A 12104-nucleotide genomic window follows, 5' to 3' on the forward strand; every position below is an offset into this window, starting at 1 on the left:
ATTTCACATCTAGAAAGACATCTGGAATGAGTCCAGTGCCTTAAAGAAAGAGCTTTAGTCCTTACTCGTAACTTAGCTCTTCCCTCCTCCTGGCCCATAAAACCTTGGGCCACCTTGCCTCAATCCATTGCATTTTACCAATGAACAGGAATAAACATTTCACTTCTAAGTTTTGCTGGGAATGAGGAGGAATCCAAATTATTCTTAATAGACCTTTAAGAAAAAAATGTTTTAACCTCAGCAGAAAATGTACTTTCCTGGGATTTCGAGAGGTTTGCATTCTTCTTTGGAGCTTGTCTGTATTTTCAATTTTTTCCACATGGATCATACATTATGTTTATCATATGCTTCAAAGGAGTTATCTTCTTTCCTTCTTTCAAACCAAGGTTTCTCAAGCTTAGCACCGTCAACATCTGAGGCTTGGTGACTGTCGCGGCTGCGGGGCGGGGGCAGGGAGTGTTGTAGGACACTTAGCAGCATCCCCGGCCTCTACCCACTAGATGCCAGCAGCGGCCACACAGTTGCAATGATAAAAAATGTCTCCAGACATTGCCAAATGTCCCCTGTGGGGGAAGAAAGCAAAAGCACTTATTTAAATTCCATTATTTTAAACTGTAAAGCTTAGGGGTCTTGGAAGGGTTTTGGAAGCTATTTAGATAAATGAGTACTATAACAGCTAGAAAAAAAAGTCATCAGTCTGCTGAGATTAAATATGCTAAAGACAAACCAGGCATTTCTTTCTTTCTTTCTTTCTTTCTTCCTTTTCTTTTATGTTTATTTATTTTTGAGAGAGACAGCAAGCGGGGGAGGAGCAGAGAGAGGGAGACAGAGGGTCCAAAGCGGGCTCTGCACTGTCAGCACAGAGTCCGACATGGGGCTGAACTCACAAACCTTGAGATCATGACCTGAGCCGAAGTTGGTAACTAACGGAGCCACCCAGGCGCCCCAGGACCAGGCATTTCTAAACAATGAATGTCAATCGGCACACACGGAGGTCGCCATAACCCTGCAGGGCGATCAGGGTTTAAGGGAATGACGCACAGGAGAGGACAAGCAGGAGAGGCTGAGAGGCACAGCCAGGTCTGAGTGCTCCTGCAGAAGTCAGGAAAAAAAACCTCACAAGGGGTGGAACTGGACGCCCATGCTCACCCTTGGAAGCCATCGCTTGCCAGAGAATGATGAGCAGGACAGAGAGAAGAGGGGGCAGCTTCAAGGGAGGGAAGCGACTAAGCCACAACATCCCCAAACTCCTCAGAATGCACCAGGACGGCGTGCTCTGCTCTTAACCCGAGACCACCGGAAAGCCCCTCTTGCGTTTCAACATCAGCCTTTCTCAGACTCGCAGGTCTTTTCCGCAGCCTCCAAGGGCAGCACAGCTGTGGATTCAGAATCTTCCCGTGGCAAAGGTGCATCACGGTTGTCCTGCACAGGAGTGGGGAGTATACGTGGCGAGGGTGAGTTAGAAAGAGACATGCCCCCACCTCCTTTCACTCCAGGGGAGAGAGACCCAGAGATTTGCCAGGGAAGGAAGAGAGACAAATGCGTGAAGGGTTTGGAAGGCAGAGAGGGCAGTGGGCGCCCCTGAGACCGAGGCGGGGGTGGAATTCGGCCACTTCCGCAAGAGGAGACGCTAACCTTGCCCTTGAAACGCCCTTGGGTGGGCACCCCGGGTGGGCCGCCCTGCCACCTCAAAAGTGTGCACCTGGCTACCTGGCAACCTTAAAGCAACCCCAGGAATTCAGTCTCTGTACCCAGCCTGCCCAGAAATAGGAAAGCTTCTTGCTTTTTAAGCAGGCATGACAGTGGTGGCCATGTAGACTAAAGATCCCCTAATTTGGAGGCAACCCTAGGAAGGGTGTTAGGAAAAATTATAAAAGACTGGATGGGCCAAAAAAAAAAAAAAAAACTGGTTACTGGGTGTCGTGTCTTGCCTTTGAGCTATTTCACAATTCTGTCGTTGCAGAAAATGGGTAGTGTTATGGGTTGAATTGTGTATATCAAAAGATATTTTGAGGTCCTAACCCCCAGTACCTTAGAATGTGACCTTTCTTGGAAATAGAGTCATTGTGAATGTAATTAATTAAGATGAGGTCATACTGGGGGACAGTGGGCCGTTAATCCAGTATGGCTGGTGTCCTTGTAAGAACAGACACAGAGCGGCAGGTGGGGGGGTGGGGGGGCTCGCTTGAGTGGCTCGGTCGGTTAAACGTCCGGCTTTGATTCAGGTCATGATCTCACGGTTTGTGGGTTTGGGCCCCACGTCAGACTCTGTACTGACAACCCAGAGTGGAGCCTGTTTCAGATTCTGTCTGCCCCTCCCCTTCTCTCTCTCTTTCTCTGTCTCACTCTCTCAAAAATAAAGTTAAAAAAAAAAACCCATGAAAGAAAAAAAAAAAAGAACAGACACAGAGAGACAGACACACAAAGGGAGATCGGCATGTGATGACAGACGCAGAGAATGAAATGGCTGCCAAGGGATGGCGGAGATTGCTGTGAACTGGCAGGAGTTAGGGATTCTCCCCTACAGGTATCACAGAGAGCTTGCTCCCACCGACACCTTGATTTTACAATTGTAGCTTCCAGTGGCACCGGGGTGGCTCAGTTGGTTAAGCGTCCGACATCAGCTCAGGTCGTGATCTTGCAGTTTGTGAGTTCGAGCCCCACATTGGGCTCCCTGCTGACAGCTCAGAGCCTGGAGCCTGCTTCGGATTCTGTGTCTCCCTCTCTACCCCTTGCTCGTTCGCACTCCCCCTCTCTCTCTCTCTCTCAAAAATAAATAAGCACACAAAAAAATTTAGAATTGTAGCTTCCAGAAAACTGTGAGAGAATAAATTTCGGTTGTTTCAAGCCACCCACTCTGTGGGACTTTCTTACGGCAGCACCAGCACAGTAACACAGGTAGTAAAGCAGATGATTCTTGTTCACTGAAACGCAAATGAATTGTGTCCAGTGGAACACGATTTCTTATTGTCCTGTGGATTACTGACCAGTTTTGCACCTAACTGTGAATGCATTTTAGCGTTCCTGATATCCTATGTATGTGCGTGATTTCTGAATTCTCCTTTGACACAGTACCTAGTTACATCTTCCTTGTTTCCTCAGGAGTCAATGAGTTAAATAAAATCTCTTCACCTTGTTCATTTTGTATTTACTTGACAATCACGATTGCACCTTTATTTACAAACTGTCTTTTTCAACAAAGGGCAGGACCCCTCAAAACATCCCCAAGATTAAACTCCTCCTTACCACGGTAACAGGGACGGAATTCGATTTAATTCCACTTAGAAAATCGAAGCAACGTAACAATGATTGCACAGTCCTGTTAGTTATTATTGGCCTTATTGCAAATCCGCCTTTCCATCCAAAGCTTCATTAGGTCTCCACTGGGCCAGCCCCAGAGTCTTCGAGATAAAGCCCCACTGCTGTCCTCAAGGAACCCAGAACTGAGTGCTAAACACACCATCTGTCACTGAGTGAGTATTCAGTGCTTAGAAAAGATGGTTTCCTCAAAAAGCGAGATGGTAACATACAGCACTAGCTCATGGAGAACTAGTTAGTCAGGTTTTAATTGTAATACTATACAACAGGATTCTCAAGCAAGCAAAGCATTTTATGAATCTCTGTAGGTAGAAATTCTATATGTTACCAAAAAAAAAAAAAAATCATAATGCAACTATGCAATAGAACAGCTTACTAGAATAAAAAAAAAAATCAACTGGAAATGTTAGATAAAATTAGTTGGGTTTTTTTAACAAGGCAGACAGCAATTATATATTTTAAAAAGACTACTTTGACTGAAAATGAAGGAATGGTAGCAGCCCTAGGCAAAATTAACATTTCTATAATTTGTGGGTTTTGCCTTTTTTTTTTAGCAGCCTTCCTCCCCTCCCTTCTGAGGATACCCACAAGGCTCAGCCTATACCTTCAAAGGAGTCTAGTGCTCCCAAAGTCTTTTTTAGTATCTCCTTTTTAAGCAGTAGCTTTCAAATCATTGTTATAAAATGAACATGTAAATTCATACTAAGGTGTTAATGACTAACAACACACAAGGAGTTATCACTTTGGGGGCATATTTACATTTTAATGAGGACAATTTAATCCATTAAGCACTTAAGAAGTATCTTCTTTCGTTCAAGCATTGTGTTACAGCTATGAGCTTTATATGATAGAGCCCAGCTCCTGGCACATGTGACATAAACTGAGTCTGAGTTCCAGACCCACGGCCTCCTTGATCCTTCTGACCTAAACAAAATTTAATCTTTTCCCCACAACCATTTCCTTGTCTTCCATCTCAGTAAACAACATCCAGCATCCATTCAGGTATCAAACCAAAATTGTAGGTGGTGTTCAAGATTCTTTTCCTAATTCACCCTCTGTGTCTAACCCACCACCAAGTCTGTCTGCTCTGCCTTCAGAATATATTGCAAACCCATACCCTTCTCTCCATCTCCTAGTCTAAACCATCATCATATTACATCTGGACTGGAAATGTCCTCCCAACTAGTCCTTGATCCCTTGCTTGCCTCTCCATAATCTATTCCCTACACAGCAGCCGGAACAGCCTCTTAAAAACATAAATTAGGGGCGCCTGGGTGGCGCAGTCGGTTAAGCGTCCAACTTCAGCCAGGTCACGATCTCGCAGTCCAGGAGTTCGAGCCCCGCGTCGGGCTCTGGGCTGATGGCTCAGAGCCTGGAGCCTGTTTCCGATTCTGTGTCTCCCTCTCTCTCTGCCCCTCCCCCGTTCATGCTCTGTCTCTCTCTGTCCCAAAAATAAATAAACGTTGAAAAAAAAAATTTAAAAAAAAAAACATAAATTAGATTATACTCTCCTTTAATGGCTTCCCATTGCACTGGACATAAAATCCAAACTTCTTATATTGACCTCAAGGCCCTACCCGATCTGGCCTCACCACCTTTCCGTTCTCATCTCCTGTCTTTCCAGCCCTCACGAACTCTGCTCTAGCCACTGCTTTCCTTTCAGTTCTCTGCATAGTCCAAAGTGGTCCTGCCTCAGGGCCTTTGCACTTGCTTTGCCCTTTGCCTGGAGCTACCTTACCTGGGCTTGCCATGTGGCTAGCTTCTTTGTATCACTTTGTATCACTTATCTGTTAACCCAAATATCATCTCCTGATGTAAAATGCCCTCCCAATCACGCTCTGCCACAGTACCCTTTTTACTACTTCCATCATGCTGGCACCATTTAGACCCCCCAGGCTTGCATATCCATCTCCCCTCCTGCTCCATCTTCCAAAAAACACCCACTAGAGTGCAAGCTCTATGCAAGCAAGGATTTGGCCTGTCTTGTTCATTGCTACATCTCAGTTTATATTAAGCACATAGAAAATGCTTAATACTGGGCGCCTGGGTGGCTCAATTGATTAAGTATCCGACTTAGGTTCAGGTCATGATCTTAGGATCAGGTCATGATCTTCATGAGTCGAGCCCCATGTAGCGCTCTGTGCTGACAGCTCAGAGCCTAGAGCCTGCCTTGGATTCTATGTCACCCTCTCTCTCTGCCCCTCCCCCACTCATGCTCTGTCTCTCTCTCTCTCTCTCTCTCTCTCTCTCTCTCTCTCTCTCAAATATAAATATTAAAAAAAATTTTAAGTGCTTAATATTTATTAAATGAATGAAGGTACAAGGTAGGTTTGGGGAGAAATCCTCCCAGTACCTTCTCAATTACACCTGTCGCTGCAGTCAGTTCCCTCAGTGGGTAAGCTCAGCCTGCGTCACATGGGAGAGAGATTGAAATGATAACTTCCAAGTACAGGTAGTTTCAGAAGCTACAAGGAAAGAGGAATCACTAGACACAGTTCTAAGTAACAAACAGGAAGGCACTCAGGAAGTACAGTGTGAAAGGGTGATCAGAGACAGTCACTGTTCTGGATAGAGAAGGAAGGAAAAAATCACCAGGACCTCACTCCACTCAAGAGAAATGTCAAGAACATCCAGGTACTTCTTTGGATACTCCAAAAGGAAGAGTTTAGAAAATAATCCTCAGGAAGTTTGGAGCTCGTTTTAACATTACTTACGAAAAGGTTTAGAAAAGAGAGTGGGACAGGCCCAAACCCTCCATCAAAATTTAAGTATGCCTTCCTTCCACCAGCAGCTCCTGTCCTAGGGGTATATAGAAATCATCACTCAAGTATGTACAAATGTCATAACACAATGCTGTTAGTTGAAGCTTTGTTTCAAAAAGGAAAAATTGGAAAGAGGCTAAAAGAAAAACTTGGAACCAAGCTAATATGGCCACCGCTATGAAATGCATTAACCAATTTATGCGGCACCCATGCAGTTGGGATCCCACTGAGGCATGAGAAAGAATGTGGTAGCTCTCTGTGCACTGACCTGGAAAGATGTCACAATGTAGCAAATGAATGAAACAAGAGAAAATACACTAGTAGAATGGTCTCCTCTTTGCAATTGTATTACATGTTATTAGCCAGAGAAGAGGCGGGAGAAATCTACAGGAGTATAACCAAGCTCCAGTCATTAATGCTAGGAATTTTGCTTCTCATAACATATTCCTTTTATACCTTTTTTCCCCCCAGTGAACATATATTAATTTTTAAATCAGAAAAAAATAGATTTCCTTATGCTTGCCTATACGTGGTCTCATTTCATCCTGTGATACACTGGGAGGGGTATTAGCTGGCATTAGCTCTCCCTGACTTTATACAAAGTCATAATGCATCATCACCTGGAAAAACTGCAAAGATTTCTGTGGTTAGACCTCAAGAAAGATGCCGAAGAGCTGGAGAGGAAACAGAGAGAAGAAACCAAAGCAGTCAGGGGGTGGTGTGAGTCCTATACATCAGACAAACAGAGGGCTTGAATGTTAAAGCCAAGAATGTGTAAGACCAAAGTTCAAAAACCATGGAAGAGACAGTTATGTGGATCAAAGATCTGTTCTCTAAATCCCAAGACTCTAAAATGTGAGGAGGTGATTTAAAACTTGAAAACCCTAGCTTTTGCTTCAATACAAGATGAGTATTACCTATAGAAAGCATTACACCAAAGCAGACACAAAGTGAAAAACGAAGTAGACGTTTATATCCATTCATAGATGATAGTTCGATAACTGGGTAATGTGGGAGCCCAGGGCCAACCCTGACCTGCCACAAAACACCCCACAGAGTCACTGCACCGACAGAATTTTGGGCCGAACGTGGACCACTGGTCTGGCTCAATGTCACGTTTATGATGATCTTTTTATTTGTCTTCCATTCCCCGAGAGCGATGACTTCTTTTCCAATATTTTAAACCAGGTACTTTGGGTTTAGATTTCTTTCTTCAACATAGATTGTTTTAAGCTACTTGAACTTGCTTCTGTGTCATCGCTTCAGACAGCATCTTATTTTACACATCGGAATGCCAGTCGCACTCCTATTTGGCATTCAGCGAACCTTGTAACCTTCATTGTTCTTCTTGTGGATATTATTATTTATTCATTGAATTTTCAAAACTTACTCTGAAATTAAGCATATCAGAGCTAACAATATCATTGTCCTAAAGATTCAGACTCTACTTGATATTCAGCTTTTGTTTATTTAGACATAATCTAGTCTTAGTTCAATCCACATATCCAAAGCCATGCCGGGAATTGTCACCGACTAAATGATTACATCCTGGAATTACTAATATAGTTAATCATACATTCAAGTGCTTTTGTACAGTATATAAGTACAATTGTCTTAGTAAACTCCATAGCAATATGGAGATACCACTGGTGAGGTCACAACCTTCACAACCTGAAGAGAGCACAACCCATCACTAACCCCTCTTCCCACAGCCCCTCAAAATGTTCCTCTGTCTTTTTCCATGGTGAAAAATAGAGCAAAACACTATGCGTCTTAAGACTTCTTTTCCTGTTGATCTTGATTCTGTCCAATTTCTTACACTGAATTGGTTGTAGCATCCCACATGGGGCAACACCTCTCGGTGCTGGGTTCAAGCTACTCTTTCCTTCCACACCCTCCCTAAGCCATGTCTGCCACAGTCGAGGCAGAGTGAGCAGATCACTCACACACTCCACTTTACCATGTATTCGAGTTGACTCCATCGGTGGATACCTGCATGAACAAAATGTGATATATACATACAATGATATATTGGCAGCTTTAAAAAGGAAGGAAAGACTGTCACATGCTACAACGTAAAATAACCTCAAGGATATTACTCTAAGCGAAGTAAGCCCATCATAAAAAGACAAACGTGGGGCGCCTGGGTGGCGCAGTCGGTTAAGCGTCCGACTTCAGCCAGGTCACGATCTCGCGGTCCGTGAGTTCGAGCCCTGCGTCGGGCTCTGGGCTGATGGCTCAGAGCCTGGAGCCTGTTTCCGATTCTGTGTCTCCCTCTCTCTCTGCCCCTCCCCCGTTCATGCTCTGTCTCTCTCTGTCCCAAAAATAAATAAACGTTGAAAAAAAATTTTTTTTTTTAAAAAAAAGACAAACGCTGTAAGATCCCACTTATATGAGGTACCTAGAGTAGCCAGGTTCGTAGAGATAGAAAGTAGAATGGAGGGGCACCTGGGTGGCTCAGTTGGTTAAGCCTCCGACTTCAGCTCAGGTCACAATCTCACAGTCCGTGAGTTCGAGCCCCGCATCGGGCTCTGTGCTGACACCTCAGAGCCTGGAGCCTGCTTCAGATTCTGTGTCTCCCTCTCTCTCTGCCTCTCCCCTGCTCATGCTCTGTCTCTCTCTGTCTCAAAAGTAAATAAAAACATTAAAAAAAAAAAAAAAAGAAAAAGAAAGTAGAATGGAAGTTGCCAGGAGCCGGGGGAGAGGAGAGTGGAAATTTGCCCTTCAATGAGTGTAAAGTTTCAGTTCTGCAAGATGCAAACAGCTCCAGAGATTTGTTGCACAACAGTATGAACGCATTTAATGTTATTAACGGTTCACAAAAATGGTTAGGATGGTGAGTTTTATGTTATGTGCATTTTACCACAATTAAAAATCTTAAAAAATTCTTTTTAATGTGCTAACCTTGTACGAAAGCATTATCTCCACTATAGACCATAGAATCTACATTTTTAAAAAAGTTTATTTATTTATTTTGAGAGAAAGAGAGAACACACAAGCGGGGAGAGAGAGAGAACTCCAAGCAGGCTCCACACTGTCAATGCAGAGCCTGATAAACGGCTCGAACCTATGAACTGTGAGATCATGACCTGAGCAGAAATCAAGAGTCAGATGCTTAACTGACTGAGTACCCAGGCACCCCTGGAATCTACATTTTTTTAAGCGTTTATTGTTGAGAGGGAGAGAGAGAGAGAGAAAGACGGAGTGTGCGTGGGGGAGGGGGAGGGGGGCGCAGAGAAAGAGGGAGACACGGAATCCAAAGCAGGTTCCAGGCTCCATGCTCTAAGAGCCTGACACAGGGCTCAAACTCACGAACTGCAAGATCATGACCTGAGCCAAAGTCAGACACTTAACCAACTGAGCCACCCAGGTGCCCCTAGAATCTACATTTCTTTCTTTCCTTTTTTTTTTTTTTTTGAATCTACATTTCCAAAGCAGTGACACTAACCATGTAACTTCCAGAAGAAAATGTTCCTTAGAATGCCACAAATGTGAAAATGCAAAAGGTATATAAAAGCCTCCTGTGAAAAGACAGCGGGTATCTCTAATTAGAAAATTTACATTTAAAATTATTTTCAGATTTTGAGGATATCAACAAACTGATTCTAAACTTTATATGGAGAAGGGCAAAAGGTCCAGAATAGCCACCATGATATCGAAGAACGTGATATTGAAGGACTGACACTTCCGAACTTCAAGACTTACGATAAAGTTACAGGAATCAGACAGTGTGGTGTTGGCGAAAGAACAGACAACTAGATCCGTGGCAGAGAAATAGAGAATCCAGAAATAGTCCCACACTGATCTCTGACGAAGGAGCAGAGGCAATGCAATGGAGGAAAGGTAGTCTTTTCAGCAAATGGTGCTGAACAGCTAGACATCCATATGCAAAAAACAAAAGAAAACAAAACGAAAAAACCCTAATCTAGACACAGACCTCATACTCTTCACAAAAAGCTAACTCAAATGGGTTATAGACCCTAAATGTAAAATGCAAAACTCCTAGAAGATAATACAGGAGAAAATATAGACGACCTTGGGTATGGTGATATGGTGATGCCTCTTTGGATACAACACCAAAGGCATGATCCATGAACATAAGAGTTGATAAGCTGAGCTTGATTAAAATTTAAAACATCTGCTCTGTGAAAGACGGCATCAGGAGAAAAGAAGAAGACAAGCCACAGACTTAAAGAAAAGATTTGCAAAAGACATAGCTGATAAAGGACTATTATCCAAAATACACACAGAACTCTCACAGGTAAGAAAATAAACGACCTACTTTCAAAGTGGGTTGAACATCACCAAAAAAGGTATACAAACGATAAATAAGCATATAAGGAAATGCCCAACATCATATATCATGGGAGAATTGCAACTTACAACAATGAGATACCACACGAATGGCAAAAATGCGAAACGCTAGACAACACCAAAAGCTGGCCCAGAAGCGGAGCGTCAGAACGCAAATGCACTGTTGGTGGGCACGCTATATGGTACAGCCACTTTGGAAGACAGGTTGGCACCTTCATACCAAATTAGACTCCTTAGCCCTTACCCAAAGGAGTTGGAAACGTATGTCCACACAAAAACCCGCACACGGGTGTTCATAGCAGTTCTCTTCATGACTGTCAAAACTTGGAAGCAATCGAGATGTCCTTCAGCAGATGAGTGGATAAATAAGCTGTGACACATCCAGACAATGGAATACTGTTTAGGATTACAAAAAAAAAAAAAAAAAAAAAAAAAAAAGAAGCCATCAAGTCATAAAAAATACCTGAAGGATATTTACGTGCATATCACTAAGTGAAAGAAGCCGATGTGAAAAGGCTACATCCTGTGTGATTCCAACCGTACGACCTTCTGGAAAAAACAATTCTGTGGAGACAGAAAAAAGATCACTGGTGACCAGGGGTTAGAGGGAGGCAGGAGTGAATAGGGTGAGCACAGAAGATTTTTAGGGTAATAAAACTATTCAGTAAGACCCTGAAATGGTGGGTACAAGCCATTAGCTTTCTGGCCAAACCCACAGAACTGTACAGCAGAGAACCTTCCCGTAAACCCGTGGGCTTAGTAGTAAAGGTAACAATATTGGTTCATTAACTGTAACAAATGTTGCAAACATACTACCCTAATGAAGACGTTAATAATAGGGGAAACTGGCAGTGGAGGGGTGGTGATATGGGATTTCTGCACTCTCTGCCCGATTTTTCCTTGAATCCAAAACAGCTCTAAAAAAAATAAGATCTAGGAATAAAAAATATATTTTTGTTTTAAAGCATCCTTCTGTTATGAAGCTGTTGCTGTTACCCTGCTGCCAGAGCTCCTAGCCCTCCGTCTGAAAGTCTGTATTGCTTGGTTTGTCTGGTTTTGACCTGTAGATGAGAACTCAGGTTGCCTTTTCTCTCTCGTGCTGTGGCTTTCCTTTTCTTCACTCAACAATGTGTTTTGGGGGTGCATCCATATTGACCTGTGTAACTGGAGCCCATTAATTTCATTTCACTGCTGAATGGTACTCTGTTGAATGCGTATACCACAACTTATTTATTTACCCATCCTCATGTTGATGGTCATTTGAATCGTTTCCAGATCTTTGCTGTGAACATTCTTCTGCATGGGTTCTGGTGCACAGGTGCAAGAATTTCTCAGGACCCACCTAGGAGTGAAATTGCTGGAGTGCACATATTCAACTTTACTTAGGTAATGACAAGTTGCTTTCTTTTTTTTTTAATTTTATTTTTTTAATTTACATCCAAATTAGTTAGCATAGAGTGCAACAATGATTTCAGGAGTAGATTCCTTAGTGCCCCTTTCCCATTTAGCCCATCCCCCCTCCCACCACCCCTCCAGTAACCCTCTGTTTGTTCTCCATATTTAAGAGTCTCTTATGTTTTGTCCCCCTGCTTGTTTTTATATTATTTTTGTTTCCCTTCCCTTATGTTCATCTGTTTTGTCTCGTAAAGTCCTCATGTGAGTGAAGTCATGTGATACTTGTCTTTCTCTGACTGACTCATTTCGCTTAGC

Source organism: Leopardus geoffroyi, chromosome A2, assembly GCF_018350155.1.
Source record: "Leopardus geoffroyi isolate Oge1 chromosome A2, O.geoffroyi_Oge1_pat1.0, whole genome shotgun sequence".
NCBI lineage: Eukaryota > Metazoa > Chordata > Mammalia > Carnivora > Felidae > Leopardus > Leopardus geoffroyi.